Below are 14,593 nucleotides of genomic sequence, written 5' to 3' on the forward strand. Positions count from 1 at the left end.
CCCTGCAATAACTGTGCAACTGGTGCAATGATCTACGGCAGAGTAACGTACAGAGCATCTCTTCTGCAATCGCTATCTATAATTCACAAAGCCCAATGCCCCACAGGAACGCTCCACTTCACCAGGAAACATTTACCTTCCTCGGTCATTTGATGCTTTCTCTTCCTGCAGCTCCCTGAATTAATAAATATGTTCCAATTTTTCAGGAAATGAAGCAGGTATACCGGCTACAGAAATCTCATTCAGTCCAGAAACACCAGTGTTCCCCAGAGCACACTCAATCACATGCACTAATTAACAGCCTTGCTGGTACCAGCAGCCCATTGCTCCTTGCCACCAGAAGAGGATGACATACTTTTTCCAGAGGGTTTTGTCAATGTGTGCTAAAACAAGATTTTGAGGCTTTGATGCTGGAATCTGGGCACCCTGTGCTCAGGTCCATCCATGGCACTGCTCTCTCCTTCATTAAAGTGCCCTCTCCCGATGGTTTGCCCTTTCTCCCTGGTGCATTTCACGGTGGATGATTCCCTGCTGCTTAGGACTATCGGGAGCTTGAAAAAAAAGAGGCAGTAAATGTTCTTTAGCCTCCCGGCTGAAGGAGCTGCTGCTGACCAACAGCATCACTGACATCAGCCACAGCAGAATATCAAAGATCCTGTCACACCCAGCCTTAGCACATCTTTACCCATCACCCAGAGCTCAAGATTTCTCAGGATCTGACAGCAGGGCTAAATTTGGGTAGCATTTCACAGGACATCATACAACACAAGCACAATACCTTGAATAGCATTTCAAAACTTCACAGCACGAAGCAGTTCAAGAAAATCAGTCTCTTCTACAAATCACTGTCTCCTCCTTTCTCCACCTCCCCAAATCCAAATTTAGAGCCTGCTGAGCTGCTACAGTTAAACATAAAAGCCAAGGTAAATGGCAGATTAAAGCAGTTTTGTCAGACTAAAGCAATTTTTATTAAGAGCCATGAAATGGTGTTGAACAAACTTAAAAGCCATTGATAACTGCAGCTTTAAACCACCCTGATGATCAATTTCCAAAGAGCTGACACCACCTGCAATTTTCAGTTGCACCCACACAGAGGGTGGAAAGCACCTCTGAACATGAGGCTGTTATGATATGCAGCAAGTTAGTTCAGAAAGAGGAAAATATAAACAAAGATACAACATGGAGGCCTGGAACACGCCCTAGACTACACAAATTTAATGAAGAGGACATTTAAATATCTTTGAATGCAAACCAAATTGTTTACTGTCTTGTATCAGGTTATTAAAATTGTTATTTAAATAGGTGCACAAACAGAGGAGCCAGAGAGTTCCAGGAGCTTGGCTGCCCATTCCCACCCAGGGCCACTCAGTCCCAGCACAGAATTATTGCCACTCACCACAAAGAAACTGAGCTAAATGAGGTCAGTGAGACCAACAGTGCAAAGGGTTAGACACAGGGGAATAGCTCCCAAGTCTCTGGTGCAGAACCAGTTTTGAGCCCTTGTTTGTACAGAGGGTACTCAGAGGAAGGCAGCAGGACAGGGCATGGGAGAACAGGGGCAGACAAGACCAAGGTGCAGAGCAAGGACGACTCTGATCAGGAAGAGAAACTTGAAGGTTTGAAAGTCAAATGATGGCAACCTGATAGAGGAACTGCTGACAAATGTGGCTGATGCAGCAGGTGGATGATGAAGCACTGGCTTTGCTGGGGAGCAGACCACTAGAGGCAAAGCCAAATGTTCCCAGTTGAGGAGCACCTGTACCAAGGGCTGCCTGTCTCTCCGGATTAAAGCACCCAGAGCAGTCAGGTGATGAGGAGCCAGGCTAGGTGCAGCTTGAGAGCACTGTCCTGGGCAAGAAGTGGTGAGATTGCCAGCAGCCATGAGTGGGTGTGCTGCTCCAGAGCAGCTGCTGCTCCACTCAAGAGTACTTAAAGCCACAGCACCGGGGCCACTAAAAGTATAGAGGAGCTGCCTAAAGGCCAAACTGGTTTAGCTATGCTGCTGGCTGTAGAAGACTGAAGAGTTGAGACTATTGCCTGGCAAGACTTTTGAGATGGTAAGTCTCTAAAGCTATAGGTGTGTGTAAAGTGGAAGCAGGACTATGAAGCAATTAACATGCCAGATGATTATGTAAACTATCTGAAATGGAGATGTGAGAGTCTGGGGTAACTGCTTTGATTGGCAGGGCAGGAAAAATGATGACTTTTCTTGTCCTTGCCTTCTGTCATTGTTATGAAATTAGAAGATGGTTGCTAGAAGGATTTAATCATAATAGATGAGCTGGTTTTTTGAGAGTTAAGCACTAAGAACACCAACAGAAAATGCTACAGCAGTTCTTGAAATGCCTTCTTTAATACCACAGATAAAGTATCTCTCTTTCAAAGCTAAGCGTATTAGACAACTCCTGTAGGCCAAGTACCATCAATCCTTTACAGTATCAGCTTCATTGTACATGTAGATATTGAGTTTGGCACCAAAACTCTCCCAGATACATCAGCTTCTTCCATACCAGAATTTAAATTAGGCAAAGAAAATCTGAATTCCAGAACTCTGTGGAAAACAATGAACAAGTGAGAGCAGCACGGAGGAGTTCAGACAAGTTCATCTGATGTAACCAACTGCTCTGAAATGGTCATTTCAATACCTACAAAGCAACATTATTTGCAAGTATGTGACCACCTTTAGAAATACCTCAAGATCACTATGTTGAATGGTTACAACTCTGCTTCTGAAGCTGCTTCACACCTTGGTGACTTCTTTTGACTTCCCTCTTCCCCACCCCCCCTTGATATTACTTATCACTAATAAATTGAATATAGATCAGGAGATAGGCAGGAGGAGGAAGTAAACAAAGTAGCACCACACCCAACCAAGTGTCTAATTACTCAGATGTCTTGCTACTTTAATTAAATCCAGGGAATGAACTGGACAAATCTAGATCTAACAGAGTTGGAAGTAACAAGATCACTTCAGTGTATTTGCCACTTACTGATGCAGCACAGTATGCCTTGCCAAATGAATGACTTTTGCACTGCCGAAAAGCAGCAGGATAGAAAGCAATCTACTGTGCTTTCTATTAATTATAAACCATTAAGTTGATCAAAGATTTTTGCAAGAAAATTATAGCACCAGAGGCTTGGGGTTTTTTTCCTTTCTTTCTCCAAACCCCAGTACTGGGAGCTGATCCCAGACTGTTCATTTGCAGCCTTGTGCCTTTAACCTTGAAACTTTTTTCCATGCAATCCAAAGTTTCATTTGAAAATGCATTCCAAGGACTTTCTCCACCACTTTAAAATGTTTTCTGTATTGCCTGGTATGTCTTGAATTCAGAGTTAATTTAGGATCCTCCTCACCTCCCCACACCAGCCACCTGCACTGTGGTTTTACAATGCACGAAGCAGAACCAAGCTGGTCCTACTGCAGCTTCTTCCTCTCCAGCACTGTGTATTTCTACACCCTTGCATCAACACTGACTTGTCTTGATTAAAAAGTGAGCTGGTAAAGAGAACTGAAATGGCAAAAAGCTAAGAGGGAAGAGGGGGGGAAAAAGAATTATTTGAAGGAGCTTGGCTCCCTGTATTGTTGTTACTCCTCCATAGCAGTATTTTATGTGTGGATTTGCAGCACAGCTCTTTATGGGACTGAAAAAGGACACCACCACAATTGGCCTTCAGGCCACACCTACTTGAAATCTCCTCTTGCACAGCAGGAAGTAACAACCTTGCTTCCAACTACCCTCATCCATGCATTAGTTAAATAGTAACACTGAACAAAGTCTGGAATCCTAACTGAAGTCAAAGTACGCAGCTGTTAGATAACTTAAAGCTGTAGCAGCTCCAGCAACCTATAGGCTAATCAGAGATGTTACCCTGTACTTGAAGGGTTAATCTCTACTGTTAGGCTTTATTAGAATGGCCAGAAATCACTGCTTTAAACTTCAAACAGAGACCCTCTTCAAGGGGGAGGTAGAACCATAAGTGCATCTAAGAGATACCTACTATGCTTAGGAAAAACCTCAAGGTAATTTCATCATGTTGCAGTTCAGTGTTTACCATAAAACTCAAGATTTGCTCCTAGACCCATTCCTTAAATAAATACTTCTCCAAAGTGAACCAAGCTTACTGCTTTCACCCTCTTGTCCCTGGTGGCACCTCACTCACTACCTTATGAATGTCTATAGGCATTGAATTCCATTTCAGCTTAAAGTACAGACAAATGAGGCAACAACCCTGGGTAAACAGACACTGTCCCTGGCCAGGATGACAAGGTGCAACATTTGTCTTCACACACAAGCTAAAGAAGGTTCAACAGGCTTATAATGAAGGTCAGTCCCTACAGAATTTACACACCTGAATTGATGAGTTGGGTCACTGGCTGCATTTATCCCCAGGATATATCATGTAGGGGAAACAAACTAGACAGCTGCCTTAATCCTGAAAAAATGATGGAAAAATATTCATAGGAAAGATACTACAATGAGAAAAGGAAGCAAGCAACCTCAACCAAGTGTCATGTGAAGTAAATTTAAGGTACTTGAGCTCAACTCTATTTCAAATTCTTTGGGAACACCCCTACACCACCAGAGACCTAGAGCTTTAACTACAGAATTAAGTGTTTTTCCTGTATGTCTGATGCCTTCTGAATTCCCTGTCAGTCTCAGACTAGAATAGAATTAACCAGCTTGGAAAAGACTTTGGAGATCATCAAGTCCAACCTATCACCCAACACCATCTAATCAACTAAACCATGGCACCAAGTGCCCCATCCAGTCTCAAACACCTCCAGGGATGGTGACTCCACCACCTCCCTGGGCAGCACATTCCAATGGCAAATCTCTTTCTGTGAAGAATTTCTTCCTAGCATCCAGCCTAAACCTCCCCTGGTGCAGCTTGAGACTGTGTCCTCTTGTTCTGTTGGTTGCCTGGGAGAAGAGACCATTTAGTTCTGTCTTGCTCAGAGTGTATCAAATTGGAACTTTTTTTAATATAAAACTTGGACTACAAGCTCCACTTCTGGATTTCCCACCTACAGCAGGAACACATCATAACAGGGAAGAATACTTGCAACCTGCTATCAACTATAGCTTCTGGATGTATTACGCTGCAACACACAACAGCGCAAGTAGCTAACCCAAAAGTTCAGAGATGCAGGTGCAAGCCACTAGCTAAAAGGAAAAAAATAAAGTAAAAATGAACTGAAGCTTCCTCAAATTAGAGGAAACCAAGGTAAAGCACATTAGAAGTAAAATGACAAGTGCTTTGCTGCTGAATTAACAGAAGCTGGAGGACTTGCCTGTCTGCTGAAATACCACCTTTTGTAGGAGGGAACAAGATTGCTCTCTTGAAATATACATAAAGGAAACACCAATGTTGCAAGCAAACATGATTGATTTTTTTTTTTCCCCCTACCAGTATGCTACTTTTAGGTAAATATCAAGTCTGTTATGTAAACACCTATTTGTTGACTAGTGCAAACACTTTTGGTATTTTAAGAGGCTGTTCAAGTTGTTGGGGTTTTTTAATAGTATGCATATAGTATTGGGGGGTGGGGGGAACAGGAAAAATGCAATTGGGAACTAGCTAAAGGGTAAACCTGAATTTTTCAGGATACATGCTGTGCATTAACAATTTCTTTTTCCCTAGTGTGAGGAGAGATGGCACCAGCAGCTGTGTGCACAGGCAGAACTGGAGCAGCACAGGAACCGTTCCTCAAACGCTCCCCACACCCAAGAGACTCAATTATAACGTGTGGGGAAAGTGTCAAGATCCCTTTAACCCAATTTATAGCTTAATGCTGGAATAATCTAAATGAAAAATAAATAAATAAAAGTGCTGTTGAGTCAACACAAAGTCAATTGATTCACTCCAAGTGCTTTTTCACTTGGTGGGATCACGGTTTAGTGGCTGTTAGCATATGAAGATTTAATGGTTTCATCAGGGAAGTAAAGCTTCATCCTATTTGGAGGACTTCTAAAACGAGAACATTACATGGCTGCCAATAAAAAACCCCCACAAGTTACCCTTCCTCATTTTCACAGTGAGGTGGTGCAGTGGGATGTGAAGATGCACTAATGGTTGGACTTGATCTTGGAGGTCTTTTTCCAACAGAAACAATTCTGTGATCCTATTACGAAAGAATAAATACGAAAGTACTGATGAAGTCAATCTGCATTAGTTCAGGTGTCTGGAATATGACTAATCAAACAATTTGATTTTGCATGGATAAGTTCTATTACAGAACACTCAAGAAGCTGACAAAAGCTTTAATATTATTAAGAAAAATAAAAATCCCTAAAGTTGTAAAAGTGCTGCAAAACCCTTTTGCATCCTGGCCTGTATCAGGAACAGTGTGGCCAGCAGGCGCAGGGAAGTCATTCTGCCTTGTACTCAGCACTGGCCAGGCCACATCTTGAGTCCTGTGTCCAGTTCTGGGCCCCTCAATTTGAGATGCTGGAATGTGTCCAGAGAAGGGCAACAAAGCTGGGGAGGGGTCTGGAGCACAGCCCTGTGAGGAGAGGCTGAGGGAGCTGGGGTTGCTTAGCCTGCAGAAGAGGAGGCTCAGGGGTGACCTTATTGCTCTCTACAGCAACCTGAAGGGAGGTTGTAGCCAGGTGGGGGTTGGTCTCTTCTGCCAGACAATCTGTGACAGAAGGAGAGAACACAGACTCAAGCTGCACCAGGGGAAGTTCAGGCTGGGTGTTAGGAAGAAATTCTTCCCAGAAAGAGAGACTGGCCATTGAAATGTGCTGCCCAGGGAGGTGGTGCAGTCACCATCACTGGAGGTGTTTAGGAAGAGACTTGGTGCCATGATTTAGTTGATTAGATGGTGTTGGGTGATAGGGTGGACTTGATGATCTCAAATGTCTCTTCCAACCCGGTCTATTCTTCTATTCTACTGCCACAGCTGACCAAAGTGAGACCTAATGCTCCCACAACATAAGCAAAGCATCCTGGTTAGTATCAACTGGCCTTAAATATCAAATACATTTGCTGTTTTCACATCAGGAACACTTGATGAGACTACAGAACTATACAGCACTGACTAGATCAGGCTTTAAAGACCAAAAGAATCACTTGATTAAGATTTTTCAGAATATTATAGTAAGTTTTGACCTGCAGATGTTTGAAATGTAGTGACTTTTTTCTCTGACCTCTTTTATGTGTTTATAGGAACTGGCTGGTTAGAAAGTATGTGGCAGAGGTAGGGAAGCTGCCATCTTCCAGATCTATGCTTCTCTTCCTGCCCAACCATTCCACTCACAATTTCCTGTCAGATGAGGAACCTGCACTCCATATTTTAACGGTGTACATGTAACCCCCTAAAGCTTGGAAGGCTTGAAAAACTCTTTTACCATAGTTTCCCTAGTGCACAGAAGCTGTTTTCACTTCCATGTTTAGTTGCTATAAAAACCAGCTTCAAAAGAGCTCTGAAAAGGTCAGAATGCAAAAGGCACAATTCAGCACAGAGGTTCTTGACTGCTCTGTCTTCTAGGCAGACCTGGAAGACAGATCTATTTTATCTGACTCATGATAAAGAACTCCCAATTCCCACCTCCTACCCTGCATACTATTTTCAAATACACTCAGTGTAGCACAGACATACTCTAGATTATTAGAACAGTTCTTAATTATCAGCAGTTGTATGTAATTAAGCCTATAGTAAGAAGCTGCTGTACACAAAACAAACATTAGCACAAACCAAATTGCAAAGAAAAGGCTGACCTTTAACTGGTATCCCTAGAAACACTCTGGCTAGCTAATGAGTACTAACAACATTCAGATTTTTGCATTTTCTATTTTAGTGCATTCTGAAATGCCAATGTATTAAAAGATCAGTCAGGTTCACTTCACTGCTTGAAGAATTTGCTTGCATTACAGAATTGTACTGCACGAATAAAATGGAGCCTCAAAGATCAGCTTGAAGAGTTCTGTTGTAAAACACACAGCTTCCAAGTTTTAAAAATGTAAACAGACCTCAAGACCAATGCTTAAAAAGTCTTCAGGAAGCTAATGGGAACGGGCTTGCACTCCCAAGTGTTAATGCAATGCCAACTCTCCCTGCACTGCTCCCGTCCAGACAACCGTGTTTGACAATTTATCTGTGATTCTTCACGGTCCACGGAACGCTCATTCTTGTGCAGACTAACCACTGCACCATTTCTTATCTTGGTCCAACTCAGAAAGCTATTCTAAGTACTGGCATGTGCCCCACAACGTTCCTTACCACATTTTCCTTTATGTGTCTGCAGAATACTTACCACATTTCTGTTATTTTGTGGGTGAAAACATGAAGTCACCGCACAAAACATTCTCTTTCTTAGCCCTGCAGTAAGAGTAAGAGAGAACTCAGCTATTCTAAGTGAGGCCTGGACAGGAGCTCATTTTCAGCATTCCTGCTACAGACCTGAACAAGAGCTTGACAAGAGATGCCAGTTACCTAAATCCTAGAGTCTTTGCCTTTCTAAAACCCAATTTCTAGATATTTCAATGGTTGTTAATACCAGAGTTGCTGAACTGAAGTTCAGGGTATTACAGAGCTCATGCATGCTGCTCATGCTGTACCCAACTAGCCACATCCTGATAGAAGCAACCAGACTATTCATAGATTGTTTTTACTTCAAATTAAACCAAGTTTCAGAATGTTCTTCCACAACCATGTCACTGTGCAGCAAAGCCAGCTCAAGATTTCTTTCCTGGACACATGTTCATCACCTCCCTCTGCTGTGTTGATGCAGCTGTTTACGAGACAATGCTGAAAACCAACAATGATACTCAGCTAAGAAAGTGGGAGTTCATTGTTGGTGGTTTAAAAAAGGCACCAGCACTCCAGCCACATCACTGGTTGGTTTTCAGCACTCCTGACCATGGCTGTACTGACGCAGATTATGGGGAGTTAATGAGCAACCAAAGTAGCAGCTTTCCAAGTTCTGCCACTGGACTAAAGTCTTGCCATACCATGGCAGAAGAAACCAGGAGGTTACCTAGCTCACTGCTCCCTCCCCAAGAAGCAGCTCTAGCCCACTGGTCCCTCCCCAAGAAGCAGCTCTAGCCCACTGCTCCCACGCCAAAAAGCATCTATGTCATGCCTGACAATTACTGTACAACCAGCTCTCAAATCTCCAGATTCCTAGTTTTAATTATTTTTCACATACATCAATTGCTCCTAAAAGCTCTTCTTCCTGAGAGCACTCTATTTATAGAAGAATTGACATTTAAGGCAGCACTGAAACTCCGCTATCTTAGTCCACAGGACCCTTGCCCTTGTTGGGTGGACAACTGTTAGAACTACTTCAAAAGACTATTAGTAAGTGTTAATGATCAGTTTGGCATAAGACACATTAATACTTTATGTTATTTAGCCACTACAATGCTGTCTCCTTGTTCTAACAGGTGATATACAATAGGCAGTGCAAGCTCAAACCTAGCTGTGTTTTAGTTTCAAGCCCTCCCGTCTCCCTGGGTGCTGGTTCAGCACGGGTTCTTTTGTTCCAAAAAGCACATGAAAGGATCTGTGAACTGCAGCCACAGCTTTAAGGGTTTTGTTGGGTTTTTTCCCTGATCCCAGACAGATCTATGCAGGGAGATAATTTTGTGGAGCAGTACTTAAGCCAGATCAACTTGCAAGATCCACGCCTCACTCATCAATATACTCCAAAATAGCTCAAGCAGTGAAGCTGCTCAGATTTATTTGCAACATGCAGTATACTAAATTATGGTATACTTCATGGTCTCCTAAATATGGCAAGATGCTGTGCTCTAATGACATGAGCTATCACACAAGATTGCTTCAGCATGTTCTAGAAACCCCCAGTCTTCAGACTGAAACTGCTGCCTTGCTAAGAGGAGGGAAGCTCAGAGCTGATGGAGCCTCTGGAGGTACCAGCAATATAAAATGGTATAGAAACTTCAGGGTAATCCTAGGGTAGGAAGGCACCTCACTCACAGGGTAAAGCTTGCAAATAGGAACATGAACTCAGACACATAAGAGAGGTATTAACCTATCCAGGCTGTGAACACAGGGGCTGGATGGCAGCTTCCATACCATACCCCATGGCCTTCCCATTCTGAAAAAAAAAATTGAACAGAAAAGGAAATCAATCTCTTCCTGCAGGGCTTCATTATAGCATAAAGTGCAATACTAACTGCAAGTATTTTCGTTCTAAAATAAACAACTATGTATATATTTTCTCCTCCTAGGCCCTCCTTGGTTCCTTCACTTAAAAAGAAGCTCTCTGAGGCCTTAACAAAAGGATTCCTGTTGCAGTCTTACAAAAGAAAAAAAAAAAAAGAAGGAGTTGTTGCCAATTATTTTTTTCTTTCTTTAAATAAGCACCATCTTGGAAGTGTAATTAGTAGCTCAAAAGCACATGTTAAGCATTTAAACAGCTTTTTCTACCGGACCTGCCTAAACCATTTGTAAACTCTTCAACACTTCAACTGCAGAAATCACTCAGTGCAAAAATTGAGTGCAGGTCCCCAAGCTTATGCCACGCTTCCCCTTTGATTGGACTTGTTGCAATCCAATTTCAATGCAGGAACATGAATTATGTCACTTAATACAATGCTTATTATCTTGCAGGATATTGTATAATAATCACCACACTTCCAAGAGTGAAGCACCAGCACTGAAGAAGGAATACAAAACAGATGAAACCCTGCAGTGACTCAGTTTGAGCCATTTCTCTATAAAGTTTTCAAAGTCACACCATGAAGAAATCTAAATTTAGGCTGGATTCAGTTAGGTTAGGCAAGTATTTTGGTACCAAAAGTAGTGCAAAAAAAATCTCACTATACAGGTTAAAAAAGCCTCAAATGCATTTTATGCAGCAGGGTAAGGGTCAACCTCCATTTTATGCAACTAGGTCTGCAACCTAGAGGTGGGGCTGGTGGAGATTATTCTTGTAGGGTTTTACAGTCAGTGGTAGCTTTTACAAGCTCATCACACACCACTGTAATCCTTGACTACTGAAGATTTCTCCTAGCAAAAAGCACCGATGGAAAGAGGTGACAATCCATGCATATTCTTTCAGTTCTGAAGACTGAAAGGCATCTTCTCATTCAGGAAGATACTATCTGTGTATGTGCAGTGCCATTTGGGCCAGGGATGTAATGACACAGACTGCACATGTACTCGGTGGTAATCCAAATAATAAGACACACTGCACTACAAACAAAATTACTTTGCTAGTTGGTGATGGATTAGCAGGAGCATTTTTATTTACACTGCCATGCTTTTAAAAACAGATGCTTTTGTTCAGCCCTTGGGAAAGAATTTTTAGTCTGCTCAATCATGGGAATATTCGACCCCATTTTAAAGACATGAATGTTGCACTTGCTTAGAGGAATGTGTCCCTGGCATGTAGCACAGCCTGATCTTACTGATTTTTACCTTGAAAAGGCACCATGCTTATTCAGTTTGTGACCCTTCGATATGTTTTCAAGTCCTCATATGTAATATGACATCAAAAGTATTTACCTGCCCATGGGTTATTACAGTCTCATCTATCCAGTTCTTGCTCTAAAATGCAAGCAAAGTAAAAAGCCTGACCCCATCGAGACTTTATTCAGAGTTCAAAATGCAAGGAGAAAAGAGCTGCACGGTAGGGTCCTTTTTATAAATGGACTGATCCAAGTGGTTCAGGTGAAAAGCGAACAAAGAGTTAATCCATATGCAAAGAGCTCCATTTCAGCAATAGCACGAATAGCTTCGTTGCTAGCAGCAAACTCCAGAGAGTCCAGGTGAACCAGCAGGAAGAACAGAGGGTGGATAATCCTGTAAAATTACCCCAGTGGAAATGTTGATAAATTCCCAATTACGAGACCTGCTCTAGAATGAAAAAAAACACACCATAATCCAAGATACAATACTATTACCAGTCAACACTTGCACATCTCTGTAGGTAAGCCAGACAAATACCACAGGTATTTCTTAATCCCCTGAATTTTGAGTTAGTTGCCCATTGTGGTGAAATCTAGATTAAGAAAATAAGGCCCAGAAATCACACAACAGCAGCGAAACAAAATTACCTGCAACCCGAGTTACAAGGCAAATACCTGTCTGTGGGCTTGTATTTTCAGTAAATGCCATTTTCTATGCGTTTGGGGAAACACAGGTATCTGCATTTTAATAAAATACACAAGGAAAAGCTCTGTTACACCGTACGTGTTCTGAATGTTTCTTGTATTACACGAACGAGATTTCATATGAATGTTAATGTTCGTGGGAAGATTGCCAGTAAAATACAGTTCATGACACACACGTATCATCAAGACAGACACATGTATAGATATATACGTGTCTAAGGCCTTGATTCCAGGCTCCAAATTCTTCGTAAAACTCTAAGATTAAAGAAAATCTGTCCTGTAAGCCTGCTGGCAGATCGTGGAGGGCGATCACCGAGGGTGGCAGAGCACTGGAACAGGCTGCCCCGAGAGGTTGTGAAGCGTCTCTGGAGGCATTCAAAACTCGCCCGGACGTGTTCCTGGGTGATTTACTCTGGGTGATCCTGCGTTAACATGGGGATTGGCCTAGATGATCTCCAGAGGTCCCTTCCAACCCCCACCACTTGGGATTCTGTGCGAGTCCAGACGGTACCACCCCGCACCCCGCTGACTGAAGGGTGCACACGACGCAGGATTCTACACCCAGTTCAGGTGTTAAGGCCCCGCACACCTGCCCCGGAGTCCACTAAATGCCGTAAAAGTCCCCCCTAACGAGCTGTGCTAACGAGGAATCACTGGTGAGCTGCCCGGTCCGACCGAGTGCCCCTGCCCGGGGCGCCACCCCCCCCGCCCGGGCCCGCCCGCCCCAATTCCCCTCTGTTTATCCCTGCATGCGTCTGCCCCGCCACCTCACGTGCCAGCGCTCGGCCCGCCCCCCGCGCTCCCCCATTGGCCACCGGGGTTGGCAATCACGGCCCGCGCTCGCCTCGCCGTTTCCCTCCGCCGGAACGAGCGAGGGGCCGCTTCGGGCCCCGGCGCCAGCCAGGCCGCGGCTCCCGCTGTCGGCGGGGCGGGCAGCTGACGGCAGCTCCTTCCGGAGCAGAACGAGGCGCTCCGCTGACAGGCAGCGCTCTCGGCCCCTCTCCGTGTGCTCTCGCAGGGAGGCAAATCGGCCTCCGGGGAGGCAGAGAGACACGGAGAAGCCGTGCGCTGAGGGTGGACGAGCTATTACCAGATTGATGTCATTTCCCTCTGCCTTTGTTTAATTATTTTAAACTCGACTGCACAGCGAGGAAAAAAAAAACAACAACAACAAAAAACTTAAGGTTTCCAGATGCCATTACACTAATTTCTCTTAATTGCCTTCCCGATGCAAATAAAGCCGGCTCCCTGCGAGGCGCCGCCCGGCCCAGCTCTCGCACTCTGGGTGGCTGTTTACTGGCCTCCGGCCGGGCAAGTTTCCCGACGGCGGAACCCCCTCTGCCCGCCGCTCTCCGCTTTGAGACCAGGCATTTCCTAGCCGCCTCCCCGGGGCGCGGAGCCTCCTCTAGCTGTCCCCGCACCAATAACCGCCCGGGGCCCACCGCTTCTTCCATCGCCCCCAGGCCGCCCCCCCACCCCCGCGCCCCCTCAAGCCCACGGAAGGGCCAAGTCCTCTCCTCCTGTCCCCCCCGACACCTCCAAACGACACAGCACAGGGGAGCCACCCCAAAAAACTAAGGGAGGCTCCCCGCCCCCGCTGTAACAACGCCGATCCCTTCCCCCATAGCACTGTCCCACTCCCCCACCACGGAGTGCTGCCCCCCCTGCAACCGAGAGCCCCCCCTCCAGGCGAAGCCCCACGGCCGCCCCCCGCGGCGGGGGCCGCCCCTACCTGTGGCTGCAGCATCCCCGTCCCCCCGCCGCCCTCGCTCCGCCGCCTGCCTGGCTCTTTGTTTCCTGCCGCGGGCCGGACGGGAGAGCAGCTCCCCCCCGCCTCCTCCTCACACTCATTGAAAGCAAACAAGCATCATGGCGGCGCTGGCGGCGGCAGCGGCTGCGGGCGGGCCGGCCCTCCTCCTCCTCCCTCCTCCTCTCCCTCCGCCCCGCCTGCCCAGGCCCATGGCACTCGGCGCACGCTCCGCGGACGCGGAGGGGACCGCAGGGGGGTGTGGGGGGGGTGTGCTGAAGGCCGGGACGAGCTCAGGGGGACCCGCGGGTGGGGGGACCGAAGGGTCGGGGGTGCTGCGGTGGAGCTGGGGAAGGGGTAAGGGGGTCGAGGGGTGATAAAAGGGGGAGGAGGCATTTGGAGAGGTGTTTCGGGTTACCTCTGTAGGAATCGATGGGGCACGGAGGGAAGGGGGTGGCAGAAGAGTGGGGGGAAGTTACGTCTCAGCTGTATCATGGAACGCAAAACCAGTATAAGTAGATCGCAGGGAAATGGTTTCTATCAGCAGTCCGGGAAGCCTCATTAAAGCAGTCACTTGTTTGAAAAATAACTTTAACATTCTCTTGCAAAAAGTCTGAATCGGGAATTCCCACTTGGAGTGGGTGTGCTCAGGCAAAATGTTGATGGTGTGCTGAAGGCTTTTTGGGAAAGAGGACAGCTTTTGTGTTTGCATGCAACAGCAAAACGGTGCCCCCAGTCCTTTGCTATGACATTTGCACCAGC

General features: G+C 45.5%; 1 protein-coding gene across 3 annotated transcripts in view; it reads right to left on the minus strand.

Annotated features, from left to right (window-relative positions):
* Window positions 1–13,956, minus strand: part of CNOT6 (CCR4-NOT transcription complex subunit 6) — a 33,438-nt gene extending 19,482 nt beyond the window's left edge. For 2 of the 3 annotated variants that reach the window (XM_054168382.1, XM_054168380.1), the window contains exon 1: window positions 13,817–13,956. The gene's annotated coding sequence lies outside the window, so the exon portion shown is untranslated. Of the gene's footprint in view, window positions 1–778; window positions 900–13,816 lie in introns of all 3 variants that reach the window. The other variant, XM_054168381.1, reaches the window with a different exon arrangement.
* Between the last annotated feature and the right edge of the window lie 637 nt (window positions 13,957–14,593).

The sequence above is a fragment of the Dryobates pubescens genome, chromosome 16, assembly GCF_014839835.1.
Source record: "Dryobates pubescens isolate bDryPub1 chromosome 16, bDryPub1.pri, whole genome shotgun sequence".
In the NCBI taxonomy this organism is placed as follows: domain Eukaryota; kingdom Metazoa; phylum Chordata; class Aves; order Piciformes; family Picidae; genus Dryobates; species Dryobates pubescens.